General features: G+C 39.6%; 1 protein-coding gene and 1 non-coding gene across 5 annotated transcripts in view; both read left to right on the top strand.

Moving 5' to 3' along the window:
• RAB27A (RAB27A, member RAS oncogene family) overlaps positions 1 to 15,688 on the top strand; it is a 71,872-nt gene that overhangs the window by 21,121 nt on the left and 35,063 nt on the right. The window contains exon 3 of one of the 4 annotated variants that reach the window (XM_063089884.1): positions 13,561 to 13,631. The exons of the other annotated variants lie outside the window; for them this stretch is intronic. The gene's annotated coding sequence lies outside the window, so the exon portion shown is untranslated. The remainder of the gene's footprint in view (positions 1 to 13,560; positions 13,632 to 15,688) is intronic. 4 annotated transcript variants of the gene reach the window in all.
• On the top strand, positions 2,640 to 2,773 carry LOC134374431 (small nucleolar RNA SNORA48). The gene has a single exon (XR_010023277.1). It is a non-coding gene; the product is annotated as a small nucleolar RNA SNORA48 (small nucleolar RNA).

The following is a 15,688-nucleotide window of genomic DNA, read 5'->3' on the forward strand; positions in this document are numbered from 1 at the left end:
GCCTGGGGTATAGCATACGTGGTAGTTGGTGAGTCATATGAAGCCCATTAAAAACAAAAGCTGATTATCGCGGGGGCCATTATTTATTTGCACCGTTTTTGCCAGAAGATGCTTTCTTCGATGCCCCTGGCGTTGCTGCCGCATGGCTGGGGCCCTGCTGGGTGGGCAGAGCAGAGGTCCTGGCAGAGACTGGGGCTGGCAGGCAGCGGGTGATGAATGAGGTGAGGAGCTACTTGAGAGAGGACCTCACACTGCTGCTGCTTCTCTGACATGGATACAGATCATCCTTCTGAGAGCTGAGAATACCAATTTTTTGTTTGTTTTTTCTTGCCTTCACCATTTCATACTCTATCAGGCTTCCCTTCTTGCTGAAGTAATCTGGGCAGGGATCTGTGGCTGTCCTTTAACTGGATTCATCAGACGCAAATAGTGAAGGGATTCCATGTTTTCACAAGGAGAAAGTCCAGACTGCTTTGAGCTTTCACCTCTGTGCTTTGGTGGCCAACCCAGCCTGTGGACTAGCACTGCTTGCAAACTCTCCTTCCTGGTTTCCTTCTGGGATCTTTCTTCACTCTGATGTCCATCTCATGGGGCTCATGGCCTCACAAAATACAACCATGTTGATGACTCTAAAATTCATACCCTTATTCTTCTTTTGAGCTCTAGTTTTGTTTTCCAAATACCAAACACAAGTTCCTAGATGTCTCTCAGACATGAGGGACATTTAATTGGTTATGTCCCATAGAGTATGTAATAGTTGAGAGTGTGCCTGCATTCAAATCTTGGTTCTGCCATTTACTGGCTGTATGACCTTGGGCAAGTTTCTTAACCTTTCTGTGTATCAGTTTTCTGATGTGTATTGGTATCCGTACCTTAGGAGCCTTACAGAGTTGTTGTGAGGACTAAATGTGATAGTACTTTAAAGTGTTTAGAAAAGTGCTCAGTGTTAGTTATAATAATCATCATCTTCTTAAACCATCTTTTCCCATCTCGGTTAATGACAGTACCATTTACTCAGTTACCAAACTAAAAGTTTTGATTATCTTTAACATCTATACTAGTCAGTTAAGAAGTTATATTGATTTCTACCTCTTAAGTGTATCTTAATCTCTTACTTTTTATCCCTACTGTCACTGACACAATTCAGACCCTCACCATCTCTCCCCATATGTCTTAGTTTGAACTACTATAACAATATACTATAGACTGGATGGCTTATAAACAACAGACATTTACTTCTCACAGTTCTAGAGACTTGAAGGTCTGAGATCAGGGTGCCAGCATGGGTGGGTTCTGGTGAGGGCCCTCTTCTAGGTTGCAGATTCCTGACTTCTCATGGTATCCTCGCATGGTAGAAATATAGCTCTCTGGCCTCTTCTTATAAGGGCGCAATTCAGTTCATGATGGTTCCACCCTCACGACGTAATTACCTCCCCAAATCTCCACCTCTAAACCCTCATATTGAGGGTTAGATTTCAACTTATTGATTTTGGGGAGACACAAACATTCAGTCCATAATGCTATAGCTTCCTGATGTCTCATGGCTGCCAGACAGATCTTTCTTAGGCAAAGTCTCATATTCCTCTTCTACGTGAGAGCCTGTGGTGCCTTTCCATCGCCCAGAGGAAAACACACAATTTTTTTTTTTTTGTCTTTTTCATGGCTGGTACTCAGCCAGTGAGTGCACCGGCCATTCCTACATAGGATCCGAACCCGCGGTGGGAGCGTCACTGCGCTCCCAGCGCCGCACTCTCCCGAGTGCGCCACGGGCTCGGCCCACACACAAATGTTTTAATGCCATCTCAGAGTCCTTTCAGGCTTAGGTCCCAAGCCCTCTCCCATCTTTTCAGCCTCTGTTCTGGGCACACCCTCCCCCATCTCCGTGCACCCCTTTAGTCATGTCCATCTGCTGAAGTCCCCTCGATGCACCACAAGTGACCGCCTTTAGCTTCTTACACCTTTGCAGTGCAACCCACCCCTGTTCAGCCCAACACATGTGCTCCATCTCCATGGCTTTAAACCTGGTCTATTTTTTTGTACTTTGAATATCAGGCATCCCTTACCAAATTTCATCAAAAATCAGTTACACCTTTTGGATTGGCATCAATGATCATTTTGTTTATAGCTTTTGTTATCTTTAAAGGACAATGCTAACTTGACTAACATATGAGGGAAAGTCTTTCTTCTCCACATTATCCTGTGCACTGTATAGTTTTCGTCCACTCACATTTGTCACTTGTCCCTTGGTGTGCCTGGATGCTCTTTTTTTTTTTTGGTGGCTGGCTGGTATGGACATTCACATTTTGAATTTAGTCCTTGGCTCAGATGCCCTACTAAAGCTTTTCTGATTTCTGCCCAGGCATAGAGGGCTTCTCCTCCTCCTTCTGGCCCCATCCCCCAGCTTGTCTGCTTCCCCAGCGTTTTGTGCTTACTTCTGTTACAGTTCTTGTTTCACTGCATTTTCATTGTTCCTTTTCATTTACAGCTTATCTATCAGGCTGTTGCTGTTCTAGAGCCACATTCTTGGTGCTTAATGTAGTGACAAGTATGTGGCATGTCCTCATTGCCTGTTTGTTAGATGTTTGATGATGTGCTCCTAAGCTGCTGCCTGAATTTCAACCACTCAGACCAGGCTCTCCTGTCCCTGATGTGGGTTGAATGGCATCTGGTTGGTGGTGCCCATCTCATATCAGCAGGGACAAAGCAACCCCTTGTTGATCCCAGCTTGAGTTTTGGTCTGTGTCCATGTCTGGTTCATGCGTTGGACAGACACGTGGATTGCTGGATGAAAAAAAAAACAGGCTCTTCTGCCTCAGTGGCTTCAAGCTTTGCTGGTATATCTTTAGGTTGTCAGCAGAGGCCAATTCACGTATCAAACTTCATTTAAAATTATTAACAGCTTTTGGATCGGTATGTATGTGTTCTGCATTTAATATCTGTTATATTTGAAGGACTTTGCATATATATTTCTTGGGAATACTCATGTGTGTGTCATAGACAGTAAAACCCTTTCCCACATCATCCTATGCTTTATAATTTTGGTAGCCAAGTTTGTTTTTCTCCAGAACAAGTTAAGTTCTGTTAAAATATCAGATTTCCATCTAGTCTAGTTTTTAGAGTTCTGAAAAGCGTTTAAGTACTGAGAGTGATGAAGTGTTTGTAGAACTCGCAAAACGAGGATTTACTGTTTTTAGAAAATTTACTGCTGGTAGTAGTTGGGGGCTCTTTGGAGTCAGGGATGGACTACATTGTTGTATTCTCTTGTCCTGTTTAATGTGCTTTTCTTAGGACTAAAGATTCTAGAACTTTGTTATGGAGTCGTTTGCTGATTTCTACTTGTTTTGCGTAAGTGCCCCTTTTCATTTTTAGATCATGCCTATTCTAACTCTTTGTTCAATAGATGCATTTCATAGAGTTAAATGAAATACAGACTTTAAGATAATTATATACTATAGGCTAATGAAAAAAACTTGGCAATTTTTTTTTTTTAAAGTAGGTCCTAAATTAATAGCCAGAGTTTAGAAATTTGGCACCAACTTCTTTAATTTTTAAAATTAAGGTGCTGGCCAATTAGCTCAGTTGGTTAAAGCATGGTGCTGATAACACCAAGTTCTCAGGGTTCAATCCCTGTATTGGCCAGTCACCAAACATAAGGAAAAAAAAAATTAAGATGTGGTTTTGAGACATGGCCTCGCCCCTTTAACAGATAGTGTTGAATTACAAAAGACATAGCATCATTCCTATCTCTCTTATATGCTTGCCATTTTTGAAATCTAATTTCTAGGTGTTATAATGGAGGATCTCAAGCCCTAGTGCTTAAAGTCAAATATAGTATTGAAAAGAAAACTCAAAAGATAGCTAATGAACTTTTGATGTTTCTTTGAAGGGCGAAACACCCTCTTAGTTGAAAACTTTCTGTAATAATTACTTCTGCCTCTAAGTGACTGCATCTCAATTAACCTTTATTTTTAGCCCAAGACAAGAGCAACCTATGTAAATGCAATGTGGTACATTTGAAGACTGGTTTTGGGTGAGAGCACCTCAAGAACCTGGCACTTATTAGGTATTTCATTTTTTAGACACTGAAATACTTGTTAATTACTCTGAGAACTACTTCCTCCATCTTCTACTCCATGGAGAATGTACAAGGAGGAAACAATGACTTGGGAAGAGAAATCCTGGGTAGAAAGTATAAATCAATAGCAGAAGCCAGGAAAATGAGAGAAGAAAACTAGAAGAAAGGAAAGATATATATCAAAAGGAGAACAAATGTAAAAACTGGTAGATTAACAGACTGAAGGAGAAAAATCACATCATCTCCTCAATATGTGTAGAAAAAGCCTACAGTGAATGTTATTCTTAACAGTGAAACATTGGAATCAAGACAACACTGCCTGTATCACCATGTCTGTTCACTTTTTTTTTTGGAGGTTTTAACTAGCACAGTAAGACAGGAAATATAAATAAAAGGTATAAAAATTAGAAAAGAAGAGACAAAATTTATTTTTACCTAATATGTATAACAAATTCTTAGAATCAGTGTGGCAAAGTAACAAATAAAAGATGTAAATTTACGATATCACTTACAGTACTGACAAAAATATAAAGTACCAATTCATAAGTTGAAAAACGTAGATCTTTCTTTAGAGAAATTATTTATTGAAAACTTTAAAAAAAGATTTCATTTCTTTTGATAGACTTTATATTTTAGAGCAGTTTAGGTTCACAGTAATATTGAAAGTGTGGAGAGTTCTCACGTACCTCTTCCCTCGCACCCCGCTATGCACAGCCTCCCCCACTATCAACACCTCATACCACCATACCAGAGTGATACTGTATTAGCTGGTCCATTTCTGTTGCTTATAACAGAATACCTGAAACTGGGTAATTTATAAAGGTATTTATTTCTTATGGTTTTGGAGGCTGAGAAGCCCAGGGTTCAGGGAACATATTTGGTGAGGGCCTTTCACTTGGTGGTGACTCTCTGCAGGGTTCTGTGGTGATGTAGGCAATCACATGGCAAAAATGGCAAAAGCTCTCTCATGTGTTCCTTATCAAGCCACAGCCCACACTTATTACTACATGAATGGATTAATCCATTCACGAGGGCACAGTCCTCACAATCCAATCTCTCAAAGGCCCCACCTTCGAATATCAGAATTGGATTTCCCACCCTCTTAATACTGATACAAAGGGAATGAAGTTTCCAAGATGTGAATTTTTGGGGGACTCATTTGACCTATAGAACGTACATTTGTTACAATTGATGAACCTACATTGACCCATCATTATCACCCAAAGTCCATAGTTTATGTTAGGGTTCACTCTTGGTGTTGTATAACAAATGTGTAGTGACATCTGTCCACTATTTTGACAAATGTATAATGACATCTATCCACTATTATAGTATCAGCAGAATAGGTTCACTGCCCTAAAAATCCTCTGTTCTCTGCCTATTTATCTCTTCCTCCCCGCAACCCTTGATAACCACTGTTACTCTGTCCGTAGTTTTACCTTTTCCAGAATGTCACATAGTTGGAATCTTACAGTATATAGCCTTTTCAGATGGGCTTCTTACACTTAGTAATATGCATTTAAGATTCCTCCATGTAGTTTCATGGCTTGATAGCTCATTTCTTTTTAGATCTGAATAATATCCCATTGTCTGAATATTGTCTGAATGTACCACAGTTTATTTATTAACCTACTGAAGGACATCTTGTTACTTCCAACTTTTGACAATTATGAATAAAGCTGCTATAAATGTCCATGGGCAGGTTTTTGTGTGAACACACGTTTGTCCTCACCTCATTTGGGTTAAACATCAAGGAGTGTGATTACTGGCTTGTATGGTAAGAGTAAGTTTAGTTTTGTAAGAAACTGCCAAACAGTCTTCCAAAGTGGCTGTACCATTTTGCATTCCCGCTAGCAATGAATGAGAGCTCCTGTTGTTAAACATCCTTGCCAGCATTTGATGTTGTCAGTGCTTTGGATTTTATCATTCTAATAGGTAATATTTCATTGTTGTTTTAATTTGCAGCTCCCTAATGTCATATGATATTGAGCATCATGTCATATGCTTATGTGTCATCTGTATATCTTCTTTTGTAAAATTTGAAAACAGTTGTTTGAAAATTATAGTGTTTTATTTCTTTATAAATAATTTATATAGAGTAGTTTCAACAGCGCTGGCCTTCTCATCATATAACTGATCAAAAGGAGCAAGCATCTTTTCTATGCCTTGGCTAACTGTCATACTCCTAAGTTTGGATCCAAAATTTTATCCTTTGCATGTTCAATGTCATCAAATATCTCTTAGAGTTCCCTTAATGTGAATTTTTTGTTGGTATCACTTCCTCTGAGACATTTTCATCCTTCACATTACAATCACTTTCCTCATTTATGCCTATAGGTTCTAATTCACTAAGGTCCTCTGGCTGCATATCTAGAACTGCCTTTTGAACTGCAGCAGTGACAACATTCCTATAGTCAGCTATGTCTTCTATAACATTCCATCCAAATCCAGCAAAGCTTTTTGCATGGTAGTGTTGCACTACCATGCAAATCAAGGACTGCCAGTAATTCTTGGAAACCGTGTATGAATTTCATGTTCATGATAGCATCCTTATATGAGCTTGCAAACTTCACCAGATACCTTCTGAATCTATGAAACCAGCCTTTACTAGTTCTTTTTGTCTCCTTGTAATTACCATTTTCTTTCAACAAAGCAACTAACGTGAATGTTTTGGCTTGAATGGTAGCCAAACTATGATTTGTTTTTGATTAGTCTTCTTGAAAGCAGAAGTAAACACTTTATTTCAACCACAGGCGGCTTTCTGTTCCTAGTGCAGTTTAAACTAAAAAATGCCAAAGCAACTTTACCTTGTTCTTTATATTCATCAGAGTTTCTCAGTATGGTTCGTACTGTAGCTTCATACCTGCCTACGTCTTGACCTATCATTGCTTTGCTGTCACATTTTCACCTCTTCTAATCACGTCCAGTTTCATTTCCAGCATTATCACTTTTTGTTTCTTTGCTCCCCTGTCATTTTTGTTGACCAGTTTTGATTATCCACTTTTGTACACTGTCACATGAGTTTAATATCTGGGAGACAAGGAGACAGCACAGTGATGCACTTTGTGCTTTGCTATGTGTGTGTGAACTGAATAACAAAGATGCTCAGTGACCAACAGACTTGGAAAGAAGAGATGTGATTGGTCACTGATCATGATGCACATCTTTTATCTGTGTAATGATCTGCGGACTAAAGAGCTAGAGGCAAAGTTTATGCAACTATTTTCAGTTAATACTGCGGTAACTGAAATTTTAACCATGTTGTTAGGGACTGATAGTATTTAAACTCTGGTAACGGATATTCATGCATGTTGGAACTGTGCAAAGAAAGGACTACCTGTATCTGATTATATAAATCTTCAAATTCTTGATCTAATAAACCTGACAAATGATGTTCTCTAAGAAAAACAGCCTTCAATTTTATTCCTTCCATGTATATTTTGAGTAATTATTTTCCAAGACCCATGTATCTTTTTCTGATATCTCTGAGAGTATAATTCCTTTATTTCCTTAACACCCTCATTGTGGCAAATCGTCTTTCAGATAAAGTGTTCATAGATTTAAAAGTTGGTGTATCCTCATTTCAGACTCTCACTCATGCTCCTATGGAATCACATACTTACAGCCAACCATGCCAAGAGCTCCTATGTTATCTGTGCATCAGAAAACTGGAGACCCATCAGCACAACCCTGCATTCTCCCCAATTTTGGTTCTACCTCTCTGCTTCGCATTCTCAGGCTTGGCCTCAAAAGAAGCTTGATGGCACCGGATTGAGTTAGAATGGGTGAAAGCCGGAGGAAAATGACTGAAAACATTTTTAAAGGCATTAAAGAATACATAAGTAAATGGAGAAATATACATGTACATGGACAGGTAGATTAAATATCATGAACATGTCAATTTTCTCAATTTGATCTATAGATTTAATGAAATCTCAATAAAAATCCCCATATGGTTTTTCAGGAACTTAGATGGAAGAGTGAAAGGTCAGGAATGTCCATAGTGAGATGGGGAACAAGTCCCACCAGATGTGAAGTTGTATTATAAGGTCATAGTAATTAAGGCATTGTGGCATTGGCCCAGGGATGGTCAAAATGAATAATGGAACAGAATAAAGAGTCCTGAAACAGATCTACCCATATATGGCAATTACTGGGGACAGGATAATTTTATTCAATAAATGGTGCCATAACAATTGGGTATTCTTAAGGGAAAAATAATGAAATTGGATACCCACATACACCTTAAATTCCCAATGTATTAAAGATTTCAATAGGAAAAGCAATACCTTTAGGAAAATAATATATAAGAATATCTTTATCATTTTAGATAAAGAAAGATTTCTTCAACATGATATAAAGAAGACTAGGTATAAAAAATATTGATAAATTTGACTACTTTAAGACAATGAGTTATTAAAAAAGCAGAAAAGCAAACCACAAACAGGAATAATATATTTGCAACATATGTAACTGACAAAGAGTTAGTATCCTGAATATATGAAGAAGTCCTGCATGTTCAAAAGAAAAGGACAACCGAATAGAAAAATATGGAAAGGACAGGACATAAATGTGAATTTTTATACGAGAAAACTGAATGGCCATCAAATTTTAAAAAAGATGCTCAACGTCATTAGCAATCAGAGAAATGCTAATTTAGATCACGATGTGTTACCATTTTGAGAAGTCTGGCACTAAAGACCAAATGTTGGTGAAGATATGAAATGGGAGTGGAAAACAACTATAGTGGATAATTTGGCATTATCTTGTTATATTTATCTGTTTCTTTTGCTTATAGCAAAATACCTGGAACAAGATAATTCATAAGAAAACAAAATTTATTGCTTACAGTTTTGGAGGCTGGAAGTCCAAAGTCCAGGGCATACGTCTGGTGAGGGTCTTGGTGGTGGTGACAGTGACCCAGGGTCTCACATTGCAATATGTTAGAAGCAGAGACTCACCTCTCATGTGTTCTTCTTTTCAAGCCTTCAGAACCGTGCCCCTGACCACTGTTATTAATCCATTCACTACAGCATGCTCCTACAATCTAATCCCCTCTTCAAGGCCCCACCTTTCAGTTACCATGTAGGATTCCCACCCTCCACAGTTAACAGGGGGGCTTAATCCTCAGTGAGGTTGGGGGGCATCCAAGCTACAGCACTTGTGTCACTGAGCATTCACATACCCGTGGGCCAGGAGTTTCACTCTTTGACATCCCCTCTCGAGCAGCACTCCCCCTGGTGTGCACTGCGTTGGTTCAGATGTGTTGAGATATGGTACCCCTCTTCTCTTAGGGTGCCTGGGCAGGGCCTGGTCTTGCTGGATCCCTCAGACTTGTTGCCTTTGATCATGAGCACTTGCCCCGTAGGTCATACAAATATGATATAAAAGGTTGGGAAGGAATTTCCTAGAGAAACTCTTGCTGGTATGCATCAGAGACATACATATGCATATTTACAGCAGTGTTGTTTTAAATGAGAATGAAAACATAGCAGACAGGGTAAAGTTAATTCTCTTCCTCAGAAAACCCACAGACGTTAAGTAATTAGAGATGGGTTTTAACATTTCTTAATATCAGTGGTAAAAGTGGTAACTGTTTCAAGGAGAGTGGGAGAGGCAGAGAAGGAGCTGGAGGAAAATGTTCCTCCTAGCCAGTGTGTGTTTTTGTTATCATGTAGTCAGATGGGCAAGACCTATGTTTTCACTCTGAGGAGATGCCTTAATGTGGCTCCCAGAGGAGAGAATGCTGCGCAGGCAGAGAAACCTCCAGCTGTCTTTCCTGACGTTTCCCTTTTACTCACTGCCAGATAAAGTACCTTACAACAGAGGAATGATGTCTGGAAATGAAGCAATATCAGCACAGCGGGGACTGCCCATCCTGTCCTGTGTACTTTAGTTTGGCTGAGAACACCGTGTTGTGATCCTTTGTCTTGTTCACGCTGAACTAACGGTGTGATTCCTTTCTGTAGTTGGTACAATCATGCCCTCTGTATGGACCTGTCACTGTCATCCACTCTGCCTCTGTCCCAAGGATGGAGAGGTAAATGAGCCATAGGGAATGGGGATGATTTTCAAGTATTTCTCTGTGATGTGGCTTTGCTGATCTCTAACACTGAACCTGCCCCATTCAATTTCATATTACTTCCTCTCCAAAAATCTCATTCCTACCCCTAAACACCTATGCTCACCCCAGTGCTCTTCCTTCCCCACCACAGATATCCTGTGTCTGTAGCAATACTATTTTGCAGTCCTGGCCACCTAGGCTTCATTCTCTATAGTTCTTTTTGCCACTTCCGTTTCCACCCAATGTGGCACTGTGTTCTGTTATTTTTAAGTTAATGTCTCTTGGATCCCTTCCTTCCCATTCCCACTGTGGCTGCCCTTGTCTACATTCTCTTCTACAAGGAGTGAGAGGTGATACAGAGGACAGCTGTCACCATGAACCCACTTACATTTCTCATGGCTAAACTAGAATCACACAGCATAAACTAGAATCACAGAGCGTAGAATGTTTGTGTTGGGAATAGAACATGGAGTTCAAACCTCTTATTTCATATTTGAGAAAACAAGGTCCAGAGAAGGTCAGTAACCCACGCAGGATCATACGCAGATAGTAGTGGAGGAACTAGAACCCCACACACTGATGGGACAGTCGTCCAGCTAAGCATTCCTTTGGCTTTATAGCCAATTTTATAGTTACTAGTGTATTTGTCTTATCTCAATATGACTATAAATTTTGAGGGGAAAGATTATATCTTATTTCCATTTGTAGCCTTTGAAGTGATTAGCAGGGCTCCTCAATACTTTATTTATTTATTTATTTTATTATTTTTTTTAAGGGGATCTCAACTCTTGGCTTGGTGTTGTCAGCACCACGCTCAGCCAGTGAGTGAACCGGCCATCCCTATATAGGATCCGAACCCATGGCCTTGGTGTTATCAGCACCGCACTCTCCCGAGTGAGCCACCAGCCGGCCCTCAATACTTTTAAATTGAAGCCAAAACATGCCCTCACACCAAACATGCTGTCTTTCCTTACCGTCTACCTAAATCCTGCCTGGCTTTGAAGGTAGCTCAGGTTATAGTTCCTGGTTGAAGATTGCTCCTCCTTTTTGACCTCCCAGGGTCTACCTGTCTTGTAAAACCAACATCTTATGTGAACCCAGTTGTTTACAGTTTATAACACACATTCTTACAATATATGCTTTAATCCTTCTGATAGTCTTGTTAAATAAATATTCCCATATTGAGGAAACAGGTTGAGAGAGGCTCTGTGACTCACGATAGGTCACACAGCTAGGAAGTAAGAGAGTTCATGTCTTCTGACTGCAAGGCTGTTTCACTTTTGATATCCCATGCTGGGTGTTGTATGTGGTGTACTAGACATTTTGCTCCCTGATCATTTTGTCTTATTTGTCCTTGTTTGTAAATGAGTTCATCTTGCTTTCTCACCCTGATTACAACTTCTTGAGAGGAGTGGCAAGATCATATGTTTCTTTCCTGCCATCCACAGTTGCTAGCACAGTACTGGACCCATACCAAGCAATTGGACAATACCAATTGCTTATCAGGTACTGTTGAGGTGAATGCAAATATAGTTTAATTTACCAAAAAGTGCAGCTATCGGTGGAATCCCAAGTGAGTTTTGAGTCACTTCTGAATGAAATCAGAGGGGAACAGAAAGAACCAGAGGAAGGGAGAAGTTGTTGGAGAAAGCCAGATGGTAGACACAATTAGCATTGGGGTGACAGCTGGCCAGTTGTCAGTCCACTGGTGAGGGGTAGTGGAAAGGCAGTACACAAGAAAACAGTCTTCAGGAAATATGCAACTTGGTCAGAGAGATGAGACACACTCACGAGATGGGAGTGGGGTACTTAGAAGTGGCATACGACCTGTACAAATTAAGCAAGGTAAAGCATTCACATATACTGAGAAAATATTGATTAAAGGAATTCCCAGAATAGGGTGTGATTTATGATGACAGACTTCCAGGATGAGAGTCGGGTGGATAGAGAAGCATTTGGATTAGTTCATGGTCATCCTGTTAATTATTGGGTCCGTGAGAAAAGGAACATAAGTAAGTGGAGATGTTTCCATTGAAACAACTTCCCTTCCCTTTTGTCTGCTATGGGCAATCAATAGAGCCTCAGACCTGAGCCCAGGTGTTCAGAAGTGAAGGGAATGCAAATAATTGCACGTGTTACCTGTGCATGGAGGTGTGTTGTGATGACCAGCTTGCTGCATTTTCTGGTATTGCCTCATTTCACATATTCTTGTGAATTTTCCCTAAATCAGTGAGATGCTTTAGAAATTCCCATACTTTGACAACTAACCTATGTTTCCAACTCTGTCTATTTCCAAAGGGTCACGAAAATCCACTGAAAGACTTATGCACCAGATTTTGTTTTATCTTTATGTGGGCTGCCCCTGAGTTCATAAACATTTTGCATCTGAATGAAACAAAAAATCTTATCCATTATAACACGTGAAAAATGTCCAATTTCCTAACAGAAGAAGCCTACACATTTTTTTTTTAAATGAGGGTCTGTCTCCTACAGAGAACATAAGATGAAGTCCTTTTAGATTAGAAGTAATAGGAAGGAACAGATGTTAAAATTCTGCGTCAGAATTTTTCAGTTTAGAACTATATTATAGGAGCTAAAGGCATGTGTATTTTAACTACTTAGAGGCACTAGAAATTAAGGGACAGTATTTCTAATTAAAAAGTGTAATTTCTATGCAAAATAATTTTCTTCATCATGGTCTATGCAGTAGATTTCTAAAATGTAAAACTTATTTCTTGGACATTCATATATCAAATTTTAGGAAAGTATCGAAGAAAACTGATTAATACTATTGGGTTTTATTGGTAGAACTTTTGGTTTATTTTTAATGCTTGATAGCTATATAACAATTGTACTTTTTATGTGATATACAAATATGTATTAGAAAGTCAAGAAAATATTTCCTGAGATCAAAACACTCGACTTACAAACCTTTGCAATCAAATTTGTTGGTATGTAGAGGCTGACTTTATACAGTCATGCATTGCTTAGCGATGGGGATACATTCTGAGATATGCGTCTTTCGTTAGGTGATTTCATTGTTGTGCAATCATCATAGATGGTATAGTCTACTACACACCTGAGCTACATGTTATAAACTCTTGCTCTGACTACTGTCCTATATGTGGTCCATCGTTGACTGAAATGTCATTATGCAGTCTGTGACTGTACTTTAAAATGTGGACATATTAAAACATGATTATAGAATTATAAGATTGAGTTTCATGTGTGGATTATAAAATCTTTTCACTATGTTATAGTCATCTCTTTCATGTACAGAATCTATTTCATCCTCATTTTAAAACACGTTTGTTTAATTTCCTCTGGACACTCAAACATAATTTCTAAAGATGTTGCTTACTGATTTCTTATAAACTCACAGGTACTTACATCTTCATGGTTCATGCTCCTCTTTCTACAGTTTCCTTCACCCTCCTGGCTGTTCTCTGGATGATTCATAGTCCCTTTGCCAAAGAAAATCTTGATTTCAGTGTGAGTAAATCTGTATAAAGGTTTTCCCCCATTCTTTTTGTTTTGTTTTGTTTTGTTTTAAACAAGTCTCTTATTCTTTTTGAGTGACTATCTTGCCTAACCATGTTTGCACCTATGTTCTTAACCTCCTGGCTTCAAATATCTTTCTCAGAGGTGCATTCAGAAAATAGGAGCTTGGTTCCAATAGATGCCTTTATCCCAGGCTCAGCTGATGACAGAGACAAGGCATGGCCTTGGGGGATCAGGTTTTAACCTGGATGCTCAGCTTTCCGTCTGCCCAAGGCAGGAAGAGGAAACTTAGTGAAGGAACCTGGCTGGCACAGTTAGGGAGCCTTTGAAGTTGGATGGGCTGAGCAGGGGAGAGGAAATGGATTGAGTAAGTGGCTATGACTTACACAGTAAGAGATGCTCCTTGGCTTTTGATAAAGCAATGACTACTATACTTTTTCTAGTTACTGTCACTGCTGGTTTTGATGAGATATATGGTCTCCCTGGTCTGTATAGATATGTGTCCTCCCGAATTCCTGGAATGCTCTTCCCTAGGACTCCCAAATCCATAAGCCACCTCTTCCCTTTTTGACCTGTTCCTTAGGTTCCTGGTGTTTAACTTTGGTATGGCTTTGACTACCCGTCTGGTGCCTCCATTTGTACTTAATCCCTGTGGCCTTCTGGTGATTCTGTGCCACCCTAACATGAGGCTAGGTAGGGAACTCTAGGGATTTCTCTGTCCCTCTTCCTCATGCCCTTTTCTCCTTCCCTGGAACTTTCTAATGGTTTTAACTAACAGCACTTTCACGTAAAACATTCCTCATGACAGATCCATTAGGCGGGCCAAGGGGTTCTGTGGATAAAACGCGATACTAGTAATTTCTTCTGAATTCATAGAAAACATCAAGTTAGTAGAGAAAATTTTAAGTTTTACTTTGATCAGTATTTTTTAAAAATTTTGTACCTCTTTATGCTATTCTGTATCGTAATTTAGTATAGAGAGACTTCTGACACAGCACAAAATAATATATCTTCAGTTATTTCAAGTTTGCTGTATCAACATTTCAGTGTATTCCTCAAAGCATATGTTGAATTTTGAGTGTTCCAACCAAGTGTAGAGTCTTGATCCCATCAAGACTAATCTGGTTGTATTTTCTGATAGCCTCAATGTGTTCATTTAGATATAAGAAAGGACCACAAATGTAACTGGTTACAAACATACTCCCAAAAGTTTCCTCTACTGTCTCTTTAAGGACACTGGTTTTCTATCCCAAGGTCGGTACTACTTCTTGGTTTCTTTTTGGCCAGTTTGGCCTAGATGTTTCCGGGACTATTCAGCCCTAGACCCAAAGCTCTTCCTTTCCCATGAGTGACCCAATGATGGTTGTCCCCAAGACTCTTTCCTATAGTCTCATCTCATTCTCTCAACCTCCTGTTGGCTCCTCTTGGAATTCTCACCAGGGGCACCCAATACATTTCAGATCTTCCTTCTCAGATGAGAAAAGTCTTAGGAGGGAGATCTGAGAGGTGGCATCTTTAGGAGATGCTGAATAAAAAGCCTGGCAGACTTTACAAATGAGATGTTTACAATCTAAGGTGTTTAGGCAGAGAGGGAATGTTTGGGTACAAAGCCAAAGGCACATGAGATGATTCAGAGCTGGGCTGAAGGTAGAGCTTTCCACATTAATGCTCCAAAAGTATACAGTGGAGTCCTTGTTAGGTTCTTGGTGGGTGCACAGGCCTTGGGGGTGGGGTCTTAACCAGATAGAGTCTTAGCCTTCACTCCAAAACGTAGAATGGTTCTACTTTTATCTGTTTTATATGTTGGGGTACCGTGTAAGATTTTATCTGAAGAAATAGTTTTACTGCTAAAGAAAGTTTGCAACAAGCTGCACCAGAGCAGTTTTCTGAGGCAATGAAAGTTTTGCTGCAATGACATATTGTAGGTTTCCTGAGACTCTATGCAGGAGTATCCAGTTGGCAGTGAAGACATTGATCTGCTATGGACAAAAAGAAACCCAAACTTACAACAGCTCTATCATATTTATAGAATCAGACAAGAAGCTCCC

This window comes from Cynocephalus volans, chromosome 3 (genome assembly GCF_027409185.1).
Source record: "Cynocephalus volans isolate mCynVol1 chromosome 3, mCynVol1.pri, whole genome shotgun sequence".
NCBI lineage: Eukaryota > Metazoa > Chordata > Mammalia > Dermoptera > Cynocephalidae > Cynocephalus > Cynocephalus volans.